General features: G+C 37.3%; 1 long non-coding RNA gene across 1 annotated transcript; it reads right to left on the bottom strand.

The window, feature by feature from the left end:
• Positions 1 to 3,463: 3,463 nt before the first annotated feature.
• Positions 3,464 to 7,484, bottom strand: LOC134812995 (uncharacterized). The gene is made up of 5 exons (XR_010159986.1): positions 7,188 to 7,484; positions 6,853 to 6,919; positions 6,632 to 6,730; positions 3,757 to 3,836; positions 3,464 to 3,600 (listed from the first exon to the last, which is right to left on the bottom strand). It is a non-coding gene; the product is annotated as an uncharacterized LOC134812995 (long non-coding RNA).
• Between the last annotated feature and the right edge of the window lie 11,181 nt (positions 7,485 to 18,665).

The following is an 18,665-nucleotide window of genomic DNA, read 5'->3' as shown; positions in this document are numbered from 1 at the left end:
ATCATAAAATTTCTTGACTTCTGCAGAGAGCAGTGTTCCCTCATAATTTAAAACTAACAACCTCAGTGCGGTTTTGTGAAGGGCTGCTCGTGGAGAACTCCCAGCTGCTGAGTAAAGAAGTGCGTGCTGTGGAGAATACAGTTGTCATGGTCACGTGTCTAGCAGGCTTCTCTCTGATTGGCTCAGAGGAGGTCTCGTGTCAAACAGACGGTAACTGGACAACTGTACCAACCTGTCACAAACGAGGTGAGACTTTAAATATGAGTATCGAATAATGACAGGAAACATATTGATTAGTAGAAAGTTTTTTATTCAAAAATGTTATGCAAAATTGGTCACTCTGACATGACAGATTTACAAAAAACAAGACAATAACAGGACGTACTTTAATTTGAGATCCTGAAGAAGCTAACAGTTGTACCAGATTATCTAGCTGTTTTCCATTTTGTTCAGTAATGAGGCTATTACAGAACAACACGGACAATTGCGATTCATTTATAGTTATAACATCAATGTATCTTAGCAGGAACCCGTATAACCCTAAAGTGGTGTCAAGACTCGAGAGACTTAAATAATTATTACCTCTTTAATTCGCGTTTTTGACATCACTTGGGAGTCCAAATTTGGGCACTAAAATTTTTATTCCTTGGCCAATGTTTTATTTTTTCATGCTGATTTGAAGGTCATTAAAGCATTTGATCCAGTCAAAAAAGTTTCAGTTGTATATCTTTTACGGTTTTTGCGGAAAGTCTCGTTAAAGTTGATGCTGTGGTGTCAGTAAAATGGCATGGATCCATATATGTATAGAGAGTTTTAAAAACCATATTCTGTGAATCTGTGTAAAACATCTTTGTTCACTATTTCCTAACAGCACTTTACCTGGGGATCCCAGGCTATTATGTAAGAATAGAGATTCTGAGCGCCACCCAGTAAAACAGCACTGTGTGTCCCTTTGTCCAGGTGGGCCTAATCGGTCTTCATTACTGCACTCGGCAAATGTCAGCCTCTTCCACTAGAAATCGTAATAGCTCGCGGGGTATATGAGGGACGCTTACTGGAGGACCTCTGGAAGAGGCGATCAAAATTCTCGACAGCTCAGTCCTGATCGCATAATGGGCCGAATGTATAGTGATGAATAGAATGTCGCAGTTATATAGGGAACGATTAAAACTCACATAGAATCTCTTGTGCGCTCCTTTACTTACGCTATTTCCTAACAGTGCACTGACTATTTTTCAGACTCATCATCTTTTCGTAGACGAGACAGTGAAGGTGCAGCTAACTCAACAACTGTGTGTTCCTCTGTCAAACCAATGGGCTGCCCCAACTCATGAGCTTAATCGTGCATTAGTTTTCAGCTTATCTGAGAACCTCGTAAGAGGCATCGGGTGGGTGCAAGGCGATGGGTGCACGTGACACACAAAGATCACCTCGGTCCTTTTTTCGTATATCAGAACACTATTAATATTTAAGGGTTAGGGTCAAGATTTTCTTTTGCACGCTCTCATAATCATATCTTGAACACTGATGACTGAACAGCGTAAAAATTATTCAATTGATGCGATGCCGGATGCTGCACATAAACGTAACCCTACAAAAAACTAGCCAGGCTAGCGCAGTTTAGCCAGGCTAAATAGGGTTTCTTAAGCTAGCTAAATATGAGGGTTGGCGCGCCGTAGCCAGGCTAAATATCTGTCTTAAGAATCCAGGATAAATAGCCATCTTATTTATGACAGTTTAACTCGCCTAAAAATGACAGTTGGATGGACGTCGCGCCGCGCGTACTTTTGTCTTTAATATGGTGTAATTCTACCCTCGGTATATAAAATTGGTATCCGCGTGCTACATAAATCCGAGAAATTTTGTGTTTAAAAAAAAGGGGGACCCCCAACCCATGTAGCTGAGACACCTGACAGCAAGTAGACCGGATATATAGGCGTGGGTCTTGCTTCTGAACGGTGCATCAACTACCCGCCGAAGCGGTGGGTTGGGAGTCCCCCCTGGGATCATTTCGTCCGTAAAATACAATATAAAATGGCACAGTAAAATATCCGAGAATTTGTGAAAGTTTGACAGAACTTTTGATCAACCGATGTTTTCAAGGGCTATTATTGTTTATTTTTATCATAAACTGTGTTGGATTTGCTCTGGTATGATAGGTGGCATATGTGCGGACATTATTTCCATCCAGTTGTGAAATATTTCCCGCAAATAATGAACATTGTTTCATAATACCCTGGACTGAGCTGAAATCGATTAATATTGATAAAAATTGCTATGGTGTATGGAGCAATTTTCCATTTGGTCAGTAGTTCAGATCCTGGAAACATTTTGCACTTCGGAGTGGCTGGACATGTTAGTACACAACATGGCTCCTTACCAAGTCAGCCCAGACATGACTACTGACTCAATCTGGCTTGTGGGCCAGTCGCCGTTCAAATGGTAACTCGATTACAAAAACCGGACAGCATGAATACTTCCGATTGTAAATCATATACAAGCCACTTTCCATTTGTTCATAACCTCTGGCTTAATACACAATTAAAATTCTTTGAGGGCATATCAACCAAACGTAACCAATGATAATAATACGACATTCCAACGAGCACCGCACTATGCTTTATATTAAGTTTCTGTAATATTATGACATCAGACATACGATATTTTGTTGGGGAGGCGGATTATCGTTGTGAAGTACTGTACTACTCACGAAGTACTGTAACGATGTTTTCAACCCAAGAGTCAAGCTAAACTGACGGCTCCCAGATGGCGTATGCACATGTAGGTGAATCGGTCTGATGGTATAGTTAGTTGGGCCGGTCTGATGAAGACTGAAGTCGTTGGTTGGGCTGTGATTGTATCTGCAAGCAGATATTTGAATTGACTAATTTCCACTTGTAGCAATCCGGAAAATCATAGGCCGGCAGTGCCCGGTATGGTCCGCCAACCTAGTGAACCTCCGAGTTACATGCATGGTGCTTTACCAATTGAGCTATCAGCCCTAATAATACCAGACAGCCTAAATTCAGGTTTTAAACTACGTATTTTGTAGTACATTCTAGTTTCTGAAAACTCACTTTTCTTCATTGATTAAAATAACAATCAAATTGTATGAAATAATTTGAGGGCATTTCAACCAATCCGATGATAACAATACGACCACCAACTAGGCTTTCAGTTTCTGTAATATGACAGGATTTTTTATTGTATAAAAACCAATCCGATGATAATAATACGATAGTCTTGCTCGTTAAGAAGTTGATTTTAATTTAATGATTTTTAGTAGTTTGATATTTCGAAATGCTTACACGATAAACGCTTTTATATTTCAAAGTGAACCTTATATATAAAGAAGTATTACACAGAGTTTCGAATCTAAAATTGTCACAAACTTTAAATATTATACGTTCTGCAGATATCGCCAGTCTTATCATATGCCCTTGAAAATTTACTGATATCAAAATATCCAATATGTAACTCGTTTTTTGTTTTCAAATAAGTCCTTCAGCAATCTTAGTATCATAATTCCAGCTGTCGGCTGCGACCACTCGTTAGGGGAAAATCATGTTTCTCGGCTGCTACTCTTTAGAACTTCGTAGCCTGGATAAAAAGGTGGATTAATTATGGTTTATCTCTTTTTTTTCCATTCTTGATTGTTTAATATTCATAAAGTACAAAGGTGGATATTGAGGTTGACCCAGCGACCAATTAAATATGAAGGGCAAGAGGAAGCAAATTTAAGTAATATTAACAAACCAGGTGTCTCGCTGTCCTTGCTGTGCGAATTTATCTTGTCGACACAGCGGTTCGTGTCAAATTGACCAAATTTGTGAACGCTGAGGAAGAGAATTCGGGTTACAAATTTATACTTTTATAATAAGGTAAGGCAATTTATTAAGATACTAGTGTAACCCGGGATTTCACTGCCGTAGTTAAAAAGGGTAGGAGTAAGTAAACAAACAGACCGCAATGAGTAAAAGTAAATCATTAAAGTATTTAACTGCACGTTATTGAATAAATAAAGATGAATACATATTTTATACATGTAATTTATTCATGTGTCTGTATGGAACTTCGAAGAATGACAAATTGATATGAAAGTCTGGTTCTTTGCTGACACCTTTTCTCTTGTAGTAAATTTTTTAAACCGGAAAGTATATATAGGGCGGGGGAAGCCAAAGGGTATTTAGGGGTACTATATTATGGGGGATTTCCAAAATCCACTAAGGCATTCCCCAAAATACTCCAAAATTACTAAAATACCACCTGTGCCTAGTATGTATTTTTACTGTTTACAGATGCTATTCTATGGCGTTATACACTATATATAGAGAATGAGGCATAATTTCAAAGTCCTGAGACATTAGGTTGTTGAATTATGTGGCCGCACCTATTTGCGCTCTCGCGATTAGCAATTACAGCACTGCACTTTATACAAGATATCTCGGCTTCCAAAGGAGCTAAATGCTCAACTATCGAACATTGCATAACTGAATCCATTATAAGACACTGGTGTTTCGATCTCGATAACCTGTGAACAAGACATATCTGTCTTACAAAACAACTTGAACAGTGTCATAAAATGGTCTGAACGAAAAATGTGGCACTACACAAAGACAAGTTTGAGTATATGTGTCACAGACACAATCTCGACGCAGTGCTCTCGTCAAACTTCCTTTTGTTAGTGAATTGTACCAGTACTCGGTAGCCAAAGACAAGTCACTCGCACCTGTAGGCCAACTAAGAGACCTCGGGGTTCTCGTCTCCAACGATCAATCTTGGCAACCCCACGGCCCACCATAGCAAACAAGGCTCGACAAAAAACTGCCTGGGTTTTCATTGTCTTTCAAACCAGATCACCAGTTATAATGCTTCAGCTCATGCTTTACAAGTCGATGGTTCGTAGACCGTAGTCTACTGGAATACTTTGACATTACGCTCTACCCAACTTAAGGGGGGCAGGGGGTCTTTATGAAATTTCTCTCGAAATTGATTTTATAGTTGTTTTTGATAGAGGGGAGTGATATCTATTAGTTGTTTTTGGTCCCATGGAAAAATGTTGTTCCTAGCCGAAATTAACGCCGGTCAAAGGTCAGCGCTCATGTGTAATTGTATTGCGCGAGCGATTTTCAATCACGCGCCCTGAAAATCGCGTTTAAAAATCCATCTTCTCCTACATTTTTCGAGCAATCACCCTGAAACTTTCAGGGTATGTTCTAAGGACCATTCAAAAACTTCTGGTCTATCAGAATGTTAAGATAGGCCTTAGAAAAGTTTTTATTCGATTTTGAAAATCTTGGACCTCGTTTTTTGACGATTTTTCCAGGTCCAAGATTTTCAAAATCGAATAAAAACTTTTATAAGGCCTATCTTAAAATTCTGATAGACCAGAAGTTTCTAAATGGTCCTTAGAACATACCCTGAAAGTTTCAGGGTGATTGCTCAAAAAATGTAGGAGAAGATAGATTTTTTTTGTATTATAATAATGAATGAATAAATTACATTCAATTTCAGCAATGGCCAATTGGCTGACTATAAGGTCATGGCCTGAACAAACAATTTTTTTAAATAGTCAAGTGATCCTAAAGCATAGCACAAATGTGTAATAAGTTAATAGATTAAAAACTGATTCATGTGATGCATAACGCAGAGCACAGATAAAAAAAGATAGATTTTTAGACTCGATTTTCAGGGTGCGCGCTGACCTTTGGCCGGCGATAATTTCGGCTAGGAACAAATTTTTTCCATGGGACAAAAAAATACTAGTAGATATCACTCCCCTCTATTAGAAACAACTATAAAATCAATTTCGAGAATAATTTCATAAAGAACCCCCTGCCCCCTTAATATGATCATTTTGAAAATTTAAATGTCCAAGTTGAGCATTTAGCTTCTTCACAAGCAGAGATATACTGTATTGTAGAGTGCTGTAATTGCTAATCACGAGAGCGCAAATAGGTGCAGCTCACAACTCAACATTCTAAAGGATTCTAAAAATTGGATGATGTTCTCAGATGGTGGGAAAAACTCAATGAAACTGGGCCAATGTTGGGCTATTATCCCAAGGCAGCCAAGGCATGGCTCATTGTTAAAACCACATTGCAAAGAGAAAGCTGAAAAAATGTTCCCAAATATACAGGTATTTGAGGTTGGGCACAGATATCTTGGATCATTCATTGGAACTGAGCTGAGGAGGGGACAAAATCATTTGTGGAGAGAAAAGTCGATGAATGGAATAACGACATTGAAGATCTAGCAGATATTGCTAAAAGGGAACCTCAGGCAGCTTATTCTGCATTCAACTATGGGTTATCTTAAAGATGGAATTATGTATGCCGAACAACACCTGGCATCAGTCAACACCTTAAAAGACTAGAATACAAAATTCAAGAATCCTTTATACCAGCAATATTGGATAGATCTTTTGGAACCGACGAAACTAGCAGAAAACTCTTTGCATTACCAGTCAAAGAAGGAGGTGTATTTTTTGGGTATTATGGGGAACTTTATCATGGGGGATTGCCAAAATCAATTAAGGCATTCCCTATAATACCCCTTGGCTTCCCCGATAGTTCTAACCATATGTTCTAACCATATTATATTCTCTAACATAATTATCTGAATGACAAACCTTAATTGATTTCATCTTTTAATCAGAATATTCCACCTTTTTTCTGCTGTTGACACTCTTGCCTGACATATGTCACTTTGTGTCTAGAGCTCCTTGTCCCTAAAGGAATTTTGTTGACCAAGACAGTTAAAGTTAAATACGAATTTCTGGAATCTAAAATCAAAATATATTCACAGATAATTTTTTTAAATAATCACAAGCAGGCAGTTGTTAAGTAATACCTTTATCAAGCTGTGAATGCTCATCTCCCTCGTAACACTCCTCAGCATATATGTAAATTCTTCTAACCTGAACGAAAATTTGAAAAGAAAAGCCTCTTACCCAAGGAGTAATTTAAGCCCCTTTTTACAATAGTTGTGGGTTTCCTTCGAAAATAAAGTGGTCCAAGATGAATCATAATGGTATTAACAGTTGCACAAGTAATAATATGTGGATTAGATTGGATTAACAATCACAGTGAGATTTTGCTTTAATGTACTTCCCAAAAGGGTTCCCATCAATAAAGCTGTAAGTTAATTTAAATATTCAAATCAAATCCATGATCAAACAAAAATACCTTTATTTAGAAGAGCCAATGCGTGACTTTAGTGGTGGATCACACTGTAAACGACGGTTCTTTACATAAAATTCGATAGAAATAATCCTTGGCCTTGGCTGACATTGCAAAACTAAACAAGAAATTAAAACTTGTAAGGTAACTGCTAATGCTACGTACTAGCAAGAAAACAACAATTTCAAGAAAAATTCTGAGTGAGTCTGAACTAAACAAAACAAACCCCGCTGGTCAATTACATTAGGAGGGTGACAGACAATAAATGCAGCAAACAATCTAATATATATGGCGTGAAGGTTGGCGCTCGATTCATAAGTGATTCAAAATTTAAAATTAATTGGGGAGCCGCGCGCAAGAATTAAATGTGAAGTTAAAATTCATAAATATGAATTTAGTTGTATTCATAAGTCATTTGAAAATATTTTCACAATGTTTCAGAAATAAAATCAAGCAAATAAACAACAATCCTGTACTTAATAAATACAACTGAATTTAAAAAACCAAACTTTACTTTTAATTTTTGAGCTTGCAGCGTGGCTTATTTTATTTACTATGTTAAAATTGCTATAATATTATAATATTGCTAAAGAATTTCAGCTGAGTTCCAAAATAAACCCCGCTGGTTTTTAAGGAAGATGACAAAATAATGATAAATACAAATTACCATGTTGTCAAAAATTAATGAGCGATTTTGAAATAAAATAATAAGCCACACAAAAAATTTAAAAGATAAGGTTAAATTTTAAAATGAATTAAACTGTATTTGTTAATAGTAGTGTGGTTGGTTTTATCCGATTTTTTTAGATTTTTATGGAGGTTGTACCATTGTAAAACTTACATTGTGACAGTATAGATGGCGAAATATTTTTGAAAATGGTCCTAACACAGCTTTGATACTAACAATAACATTGGGTGAATAGATTGGGTGAACAAACTATGAAGCAGGCAATTATATGTGCTCATCCATCATTCTGCATATGTAAGCTCAGTAGTTTAATTGCTGATTCATACTCAATGGTGAATCGATAGAATTCATGTGTCGGAGATCTCGTGAGAACACCTTTTAATAATTATAGCCCTCAGGATCGCATTATCCTGATCCGGCCGTAATGTGTATTGAGGTATGCACTAATTGTAGTGGTGAACGGTTGCAGCTCAGGCTATGTTTCAGTATAACTATATATCAGAGATCGCAATATATTTACATTCTACTCGGATTGCAGATTGAAATATTTTCCTGTTGGAACCATGACACATGCAGGGGAATACCAAAATATTATTTGTAGTTGTACAACTACAACTAATATGATCAATAATTAATAACGGCAACGCTAATTTGTCCTTATTGGACTTTATTTTTACGGACATAAGTTAATAGTTGCTGCAAATGCCAAATGCGTTCATTTTAATGTCCGTTCATTTTAATTTTAATATCCGTTCGAATATTGGCGGACGTTTTAAATTGTAATTAAATAGACCATTGAGCGGTCGCGTTTATTTTAATGTCCGCTCAAAACTATTCCCGTTCACATTATTTCCGGTTGCAGTACGGGTAAAATAACGTCCGAATAAAGCTATCCGATAAGCTCAGGCAGAGCTTTCGGACTGCGTAAAACTAAACAACTTGAAACGTTGAAGAACGCCGTTAAGACATCTGTTGTTAACTCACCTAAAACACAAACATACAGTCCAATGGCGAAGAATTCACAGCCAACTGAGCAAGTCATAAGCTCGGAAACGCTCAAAAGCGTAGTAAAACGTGTTGTCGAAGAAGAGGACCGCAGTCTAGTCGCAACGTCATTGTATTTGGTCTGTTACAAGGGAGCGAGATATATAGAGAAGTTATTGACACAGTTAGCGTGATTTTCCAAAACATTGGACAGAAACCGAAGATTGTTGAAGCGTGCAAAATTGCCAGAAAATCTAAGGACAATTTAGTTACAGCGTCATTAATAAATGAGCAATTACGTTATTCGTTTAAGTTATTGCAAAATATTTGATTCCAATAAATAAAATCCGCCTTGTGCCGCGTGCGCTAATTTACTAATTCTGTACTCGCCTGCGTACACTGTACTGTACAGTGTACAGCAGGAGCAGGCCTGCAGGCATCATGCTACATGCGATTTTACAAATAATGTTCGACTTCAATTTAGACTTTCAGTTGTTGTAGTTGTCACAATGCTGGCAAGCATTACCGTCGCCCTTATATTCACAACACTATTTACCCCCTATACGATTATATCCCCTTTATTGTTTTCCAGGCATTAAGACTCATCGAAAGTAGTTCAGCAGGTACATTTAAGTTCAAAACATTCTAATTCAATGTTGAAGATGACAGGAATAAGAAATAGTTGTATGGAGGTTTTTAAGAAATTTGCGCAAAATACGCGCCAGCATGTTATACGAAATTAGGTAAAAAACCCAAAATCGCCATATTCAGGTGCCTTAAAAACCATGTTAAAATTGAGTTAGAGATCTGAAACTTTGCAGGGCGTCTAGACCTTGTCCAAATCGACTGTAAAAAAAATGTCATGTTTCAGGAGTATCGGGAAGTGGGTTTTCTGGAACCCCTGTTTTACAACAGATTGTCGTGAAGATATATATGTACGTATGTATAGACGCTTTTTGCAGTCAATTGTAGCCTACATTTAAGTGTCCGTAGATTCAAAAGTATAAACGATACAGTCATTTCGAACCACATGTTTTAAAGATAATTGTTTAAGCTTTAGTTTACATTGTATTGAAAAATAATTTAACGTCATCATCATCACTTGATGACGTCATCAAGTTAAGTGTTTTTAAAACTTGACTTTTGACAAAGTAACAACTTTTTAAATCGATTTTACACTATTAAGAAGTAATTTAATTCAAAATCTGAGGACATTTTCATCTTAGATAATTGTTCAAGCATTCCGAAAATCTACCGGAATAGTTTCCTACCTTGCTCCTTCATAAAGATATTTGCTATTGAAGTTAGTGCTTTTTTGAAGAATAATTTTATAAAAACACAAAAGTTGTGAATTAGTATTCTCTGGTGTTGGGCCATCCCTTGGGTTGTGGAGCTCAATTTTGCTTCTTAAAGGTGTAAATTGTGTTATAGGCTAGTTTTAAAGTTAAAAATCGAAAAGTTGCACACGTGGGGACACGCCCAAATTCATTTAAAATCGCTAAAATCGCTAAAAATTTTGATTTTCACGATTTTTATCAACTTTGGAGTCCCGCTGTGATCCAAGTTCTTTTTGAAATCTTCTGAAACTTTGCATGCTTATCAAACTATATATTAAATACCACTATGCAAAAATTTACGGTGATTCAATATTGTATGCGCACGCGACGTCCGCTCAAAGTTTGCACGTGCGAAAGGTGAGAAATTTGCTCATTCGTGATTTCGAATATATTCTGCTTTCCACGATATTTAAATGGCATTATATATGAATTTAATGCCAACTTGAATGAGTAAAAAGTGCCATATTCAGTCGGTTATCGACAGAAATACCTAACTAAACACAAGGAAACGTTTTCAAAGGCAGAATTTCGAAATCGTCGAAATTACCTCCTTGTTAATGAAGTTTCGACTAGCTGTGTAAATTATCCTGACATTATAATCAAAAAGAGATGATATTTGACCAAAACCCATAATCATGGGTAGAGTGTACCGCTGCCAGTGTCTCTCTTTTCCAAACAAAAGGAAATGATATTAATTTGAGGAACAGTCCGCTAATGCAAATTGATACCGAGAATGAAATCGGTCGCTCGCTTTTTCCATTCGATCACGGCTTACGAATTGTAATAAAGCTTATTGATTTGAAAAAGCGAGCGACCGATTTCATTCTCGGTATCAATTTGCATTAGCGGACTGTTCCTCAAATTAATATCATTTCCTTTTGTTTGGAAAAGAGAGACACTGGCAGCGGTACACTCTACCCATGATTATGGGTTTTGGTCAAATACTGTATACTAATTGTGTCGGTTTATATATTTACCAGGCGGCGCTCAAATTGCATGATCAATAACGTTAATTTGTCCTTATTGGACTTTATTTTTACGGACATAAGTTAATAGTTGCAAATGCCAGATGCTACAAGTTAAGCACTAGCGTTCATTTTAATGTCCGTTTATTTTAATATCCGTTCGAATTTTGGCGGACGTTTTAAATTGTTAGTAAATAAAGCATTGAGCGGTCACGTTTATTTTAATGTCCTCTCAAAATTATGGCTACGCCCGTTCACATTATTTCCGGTTGCGGTACGGGTAAAATAACGTCCGAATAAAGCTATCCGATAAACTCAGGCAGAGCTTTCGGACTGTAAAACTGGACAACTTGAAATGTTGAAGAACGCCGTTAAGACATATACTGTTAATTGTTGACTCACCTAAAACACAAACATACAGTTCAATGGCGAAGAATTCACAGCCAAAGCTGAGCAAGTCATAATCTCAGAAACGCTCAAAAGCGTAGTAAAACGTGTTGTTGAGGAAGAGGACCGCAGTCGCAACGTCGTTGTATTTGGTCCGTCACAAGGGAGCGAGATATATAGAAAACTTATTGACACAGTTAGCGAGATTTTTCAAAACATTGGACAGAAACCGAAGATCGTTGAAGCGTGCAGAATTGCTAGGAAATCTGTACTCGCCTGCGTACACTGTACTGCAGCAGGAACAGGCCTGTCTGTCTATCTGTCTATCTGTCTGTCTATCTGTCTATCTGTCTGTCTATCTGTCTATCTGTCTATCTATCTGTCTATCTATCTGTCTATCTATCTGTCTATCTGTCTGTCTGTCTGTCTGTCTGTCTGTCTGTCTGTCTGTCTGTCTGTCTGTCTGTCTGTCTGTCTGTCTGTCTGTCTGTCTGTCTGTCTGTCTGTCTGTCTGTCTGTCTGTCTGTCTGTCTGTCTGTCTGTCTGTCTGTCTGTCTGTCTGTCTGTCTGTCTGTCTGTCTGTCTGTCTGTCTGTCTGTCTGTCTGTCTGTCTGTCTGTCTATCTGTCTGTCTATCTGTCTATCTGTCTGTCTGTCTGTCTGTCTGTCTGTCTGTCTGTCTGTCTGTCTGTCTATCTATCTGTCTATCTATCTGTCTATCTGTCTGTCTGTCTGTCTGTCTGTCTGTCTGTCTGTCTGTCTGTCTGTCTGTCTGTCTGTCTGTCTGTCTGTCTGTCTGTCTGTCTGTCTGTCTGTCTGTCTGTCTGTCTGTCTGTCTGTCTGTCTGTCTGTCTGTCTGTCTGTCTGTCTGTCTGTCTGTCTGTCTGTCTGTCTGTCTGTCTGTCTGTCTGTCTGTCTGTCTGTCTGTCTGTCTGTCTGTCTGTCTGTCTGTCTGTCTGTCTGTCTGTCTGTCTGTCTGTCTGTCTGTCTGTCTGTCTGTCTGTCTGTCTGTCTGTCTGTCTGTCTGTCTGTCTGTCTGTCTGTCTGTCTGTCTGTCTGTCTGTCTGTCTGTCTGTCTGTCTGTCTGTCTGTCTGTCTGTCTGTCTGTCTGTCTGTCTGTCTGTCTGTCTGTCTGTCTGTCTGTCTGTCTGTCTGTCTGTCTGTCTGTAATTTCCAAGCGGCTTAATCAAGAAAACGGTAAGAGTTACGGTGGTCTATATATTTACTAGGCGGCGTTCAACTTGTCATTCTGTTTATAAACACAAAAGCTGAGGTCCCCAGGTAATGCAACATATTAACATAATATTAATATTATGAATTGGGTCATGCCATGTGAATTTTATATGCTAATCTGCATTCATCACGGTTTTTATACTAATAAATTATTCTTATGTAATGAGTAAGCACGAGAATTGACCTACTATTAATAATAATTAGAACTCATGGATTTATTTTTTCTGAAATTACCATTTAGTGTCAAATTGGTGCTAGTGCTACCCACCCATGACGGGGTGGTATAATCATGTAACTTGCGGTTGATCGAACAATTAGCTTCGAAACAATTTGGACTTTAATAGCCCTTAAGCTTATTAAACGACATAACTCATGATGTTAATTTACTCAATAGACACTTTTAACACATTGTTCAAGGTAACTTCTAAATTACTGTTACCGAAGTTCAAATGCCCTGCAAAAAAATCGTTTGATGTGCCCAATATCTATGCTTCTCAATTCCCACAATTAGCCTCAATATTCAATAATCATATAACTATAAATAAAACAACGCCATCTGCATCAATAACACCACTTTTATAAACTTTTGAGCCCACCATGAAACTTGAAGATTTTGTTAAACCAGATCGTTTAAATCCCTCTTGCCGTCCAACTCTGCTACGTCATGTTTTATCACATTTACTCTTTCTCGTCGAAGAAGCCAACACTGGTAGAAAGAAAAAACTTTCGATTGTTGATTTCTACCGTCCTGTTGCTGTTGACCTGCTTTCTTTGTACGATGTCACAGAAAAGTCCGAAGTTCGTAGAATTTCACCTACTATTGCTGGGTAAGTTGCATATTTTTATGCTTCATATTTGTTGGCAATATACATACATACTATCCGATCATAAACTTCATATCTGAGTGATTTTTCCGATTTGTTGATATCTATTCAGTTTCTGTTTATCCAGTTTGCATTTAGCGATCATGTCCGATGCGGGCGATGTGGATAATTGCCAATCGTGACTGATATTCATAATTTGTTCTATATATAATATATACTACTTAATATTTTGTGTTAATGCTTTATAGTTCTTGTCACATTGGTTACGCTGTTTGTAATTTGAAACTATTACAGGAAAATCAAAATCATCAATACAAAACTTCGAGGTCTCTCAGTTAAGACGGCAAAGTCTACGATGGACAAGTTCACCGACAGTCTAAATGAACCTTTTGCTGTCCTACCCACCAAGAAGAAACTTGAAGTTGAAGCCCCTGTGCAGATTGATCATATCACTCCTGCTCTCAGTGACGTTACTACATCAGCATCATTGCAAGTAAGCACGTTTCAATACGAATACAGAATTATTTGTTTAACATAGCTTATTTATTTTAAAAGTTTATAAACTAAAATAATATTAATACCATTGACTGTCAAATTATTAATTTTAATCTCTGAGCCGACACTGTAATTGATTGTTTGCAATGAACAATTTGAGATCACATAACACAACTTTTATTTTCACTAAATAGTAGATAAATGCCCGGCCATTAATTGAATCACCGATCACGGATAATAATACAAAATATACTTATGATGTTAACGACAGGCTTATATAAGCGAGGACTCGGCAAGCCAACACACTAACATTGACCCGAGAGATGAAAAGGATCGTGATTATCAACCAGCCTCTTCCAGTTCTTCTGCTAGCACTCCGAGAGTCACGGTGTCCACTTATCTGAACTGCAATCTGGATGGTATGGCAGCTGAGTTGGAAAGAAATTCTGCCGGCACGGAGTCGAATGCACGCACGTTAACATTGTTTTGCAAAGAACTTTACAAGGGTGGTCTCCTGCAGCAGCCATATGTTGTTCCCCGGTCAAAACTCGAAAGCATCCGTGGAAGAGATGGGAAAAAGAGGCTTGAAGCTCTGTCTACTCGTTCTCCGTTAGGTTTGTACATAATATAATGTTTTCACCAGGTTATTTTTTAACTTTTGAACATGTTTATATTACCAATTTAAAAAATAAACAGCGACATTAACTTTACCATTAGAATTAGTACGCTTTAGATTAAAAACAGCTATTTTGCAGCAATATTCTTTGACGGAAAGGAGGATAAGAATATAAGGATGAGCCAAAAAGATGAAAAAGGTCACATACGACATAGTGTGGGGAAACGGAGCCACTACTCTGTGGTAGAACAGCCTGGTGCGATCCCTTTGGGGATGTTTGTTCCTGAGCAATCGACTGGTAAGCACTAGATAAAGATTATACTTAGATGAATATATTTTTATACATTGCGATGTTATTTTGATCATTGGTACATAATAAACGGTCTAACGACTAACGTTATATATGTCTCGTTCCATTTTAATGTTGCATTAGATTTCCGGAATAGGTTCTGCAGTTACAATGTTACATTTATGCCGATTCTTTGTTGATTACTTAATCTTCATACCACAGGTAAAGGTCTTGCTCTGGGATTGTGTAACTACTTTGAAAGTCGAGGGATAAGCACGGACAAAACATTGTGTATAGGTGGAGACAACACTAGTGTTAATTCTGGCTATCTGGTAAGTAAATAACTTATTTTTCATTTCAGATAAGGAACTTTTCATCTTTTAGCTGAGCATTGGATACTATTAGACAACCATTTCGTTCGTTAAAACATATTAAAATAAACAATTTTCAGGGAGGTGCTTTTCGAGAGTTTGAGGTTCTGCTACATCGAACACTCCAAAGAGCCCTGTGCCTCTTACACCAAGTGGAACTCCCCTTGAGAAAATTGTACTTTCACTATGGAGGAAGTACCAAGGGTGTGTTATTTATTTTAAATTTGAAGATATGTTATAGTATTTTAAAATAACAGTTTAGAATTTCCACAGTATTAAACATTCCTTATTACTATAACGATTGCAGGGATTTCCTCGATAACTACGCCAATAAATTTCACTTTACAATTAATATTATCATCGTTAATTCTTACACTTACACTCAAAATAACGTGTATATCATTATTATATATCATTACAGCACCTGGTGACTTTGACGGACCTATGGGGCCCTTCATTATGTCCAACGAACTTTGGCTGAAACCAGTTAGAGTATTTAAAAAGATTGGCAAAGGTTTTCCTCGACTGCCCCAAGAGGTGATATATAATTTAAAATTGATATGGTTAATAATGGATAATCTTATTGTTAGATAGTAACTTCGTTTATAATTTGCTGGGAAGATAACTTACTGAACCGTTTTGCAGTTCCATGTTTATCAATCATTGCGATAATGTTCGACAAAATCATAGAGCTCTTACCTAGCAACGTTAAAATTAATAACAATCTGTTTTTTTTTCAGACGCTGAGTAAGATGTCAAATGATGCAAAACTTATGTATAAGTACTGCATCACTGTCGAGACTGGTTTACACGACGACTTCGTGTATAACGCGATAGGAAACTGCTCCACTGCTCGGTGGATTACGTTTGGGGCCAGAATCCTCCGATTTTACATTTCGGGGGATCTTACCTACAACTCCCATATTTCGGAGTGTTTAGAGAGGATGGTCAACTTTATTGTAAATGTCTATTACAAGGTAAAAATCAGATTACAGTGCTGGCACTTGTGAATTGATTGCTAATGTTTATTCAAATTTAAATGCTCTTACAATATTGATGAAAATCAGAGAATGTTCAGCCTATGTTTCCCTTAAGTACCAAAGTTACTCAGAATTTCTATTAAATCGGACTAAATCTCAATAGGTGTTTGCCAACATCAAGATGAAGAGCAGCTTAATAGACGCCCCAGCCCACCTATTTGACCAAATACGGTTCACAAGAGAACACTGCGAACCAGCAGAGCGTAAGGTCATATTCGAGTCAATACAACAGAACGGCTATATGGCTCATCCCGAGAGTGTGATACTCGCCATGCTAGGTAAGAATAACAACAACAACAAAATGAATACGGAAAGTGGGTAATATAGCTAGGCACACTTAAAATAACAATATGATACTATTACTATCAGAGCAGTGAATATTCAGCTGGTAGTGGTATTCTGTGCTTACGTCCGAATTCTTGCGGTTATAAATTATAAATGTGCAGGTGCTCTTAGAATCACTTGACTTTAACACAATATCCAACCAACAATATTTTACATCTATTGTAAAAAACTTTATATACATATTTATTATCCAGGCGATCACAACAGAGACCATCGAGAGAAAGGAATAGGGATCGTAAAGAATATTCGTCGTTCAGAGGAGTGGGACAAGCACGTTGAAAGAGAGTCTGGCGTTCGGCGACCTAGACGAATCCGACATTTCAAGTGCCCGAAGATAGTCTTCAAATGTACGACATATTTTGAGATGGTCAGAATGAAAGTTGAGGTGAGTTTATAGAGCATGTATAACTATAGTGATATTGTAATTATGCAATGGTTTGATTTCCAAACCATTTGACGATACTTTACCATGTTAAGTGACCATGTTAAGTGATCGGCAGACTTAGTAAGTCTGCCGATATTATGCTTTTGCATCAAAATCTGACAAACGAAAAGTAAGACTGTGCGTTCATTCTACTGAACTAGCAGAATGCAGAATTTGTTAACTAATTTGCTGAGTCTACCTAGTCTGTCAAATATACCACGAACTCTGTCCCTGTTTCAGTTATATTATTATTACACTTGTATTACGATTTACCGATCAAATAACTAATTTGCCCTTCATTCAGAAAGAGAACGGTCCGGTTCCAATGAAGATATTCTTCCAGACGTACGACAATGAGTGGGAGCGAGTAACGTGCCCTCCCCTCCTCTCCGTAATGTCAAGTGCTGAACTGGAAAAGATACGGGAAGCCCCTCTGGTTTGTAGGATTCCTTGCCATAGTCAATCTGTGGAGCACACTGTCGCACTTGTGTCCCACGCTGTTCAACGACGACGGACTGAAGACACTCAATTGATGAGTGTCCTCCAGATAGGAGCTGCACGGAAAGAGTTTTCGGGTAGAGTAACGCACAAGCGGTACAGAACTGATACAGACTCGACTCCAAAGTCGAAGAAAGTTAAAGATACGCCCTTTAACAGGGAATTATTTAAGGATTTCGATTAATAGACTTAAGATTAGTGTAATCTATAAACTGAAAGTAGATGTTAATAAACTTTTGATAGATACGCACTTTTGGAAAATAGTATTACTATTATTATTGAAATACTGTTCTGATAATCAAAGTTTTGCAAATAAATGAATTACGAAAAGAGTAGTTTTTAATTTTGTCATAGTATTAGCCAAAAACATGATTATACATTTTTTTGTAGAACATTAGAGCTTCGGTAACACGTCTGAGGCTCTAATAGCTATCATGAAGTTACCTTGAGAAATGTGTTAAAAGTGTCTTTTGAGCAAATTAGCATCATGAGTTATGTTGTTTAATAAGCCTAGGGGCTATTACAAATTAGTATTACAGTCCAAATAGTTTTGAAGCTACTTGTTCGATCCACCACAAGTTACAAATACATGATTATGACACCCCATCATGGGTGGCCAGGTGGCCTGCAGACCCTGGGTAGCACGAATTTTGTCACTAAATGGTGTGTTATTTGTATTCAATTCAGAGGAGATTAGCCAATTTCAATCTAAACTCATAATGATAGACCCTCTGACAAGGGCAAAGCGTCATATATACGCTACAAACTCAACTAAATGGTAATGCCAGAAAAAATAAATCTATGGGTTCTAATTATTATTATTAGTATTAGTATCATAGGTAAATTCTCGTGCTTACTCATTACATAAGAATAATTTATTAGTATAAAAGCGTGATGAATGCAGATTAGCATATAAAATTCACATGGCATGACCCAATTCATAATATTAATATTATGTTAATATGTTTCATTACCTGGGGACCTCAGCT

This window comes from Bolinopsis microptera, chromosome 3, assembly GCF_026151205.1.
Source record: "Bolinopsis microptera isolate Bmic1 chromosome 3, MBARI_Bmic_1.0, whole genome shotgun sequence".
Lineage (NCBI taxonomy): Eukaryota > Metazoa > Ctenophora > Tentaculata > Lobata > Bolinopsidae > Bolinopsis > Bolinopsis microptera.
Note: the sequence above shows the minus strand (reverse complement) of the source record. Positions and strands in the feature narration are given on the sequence as shown.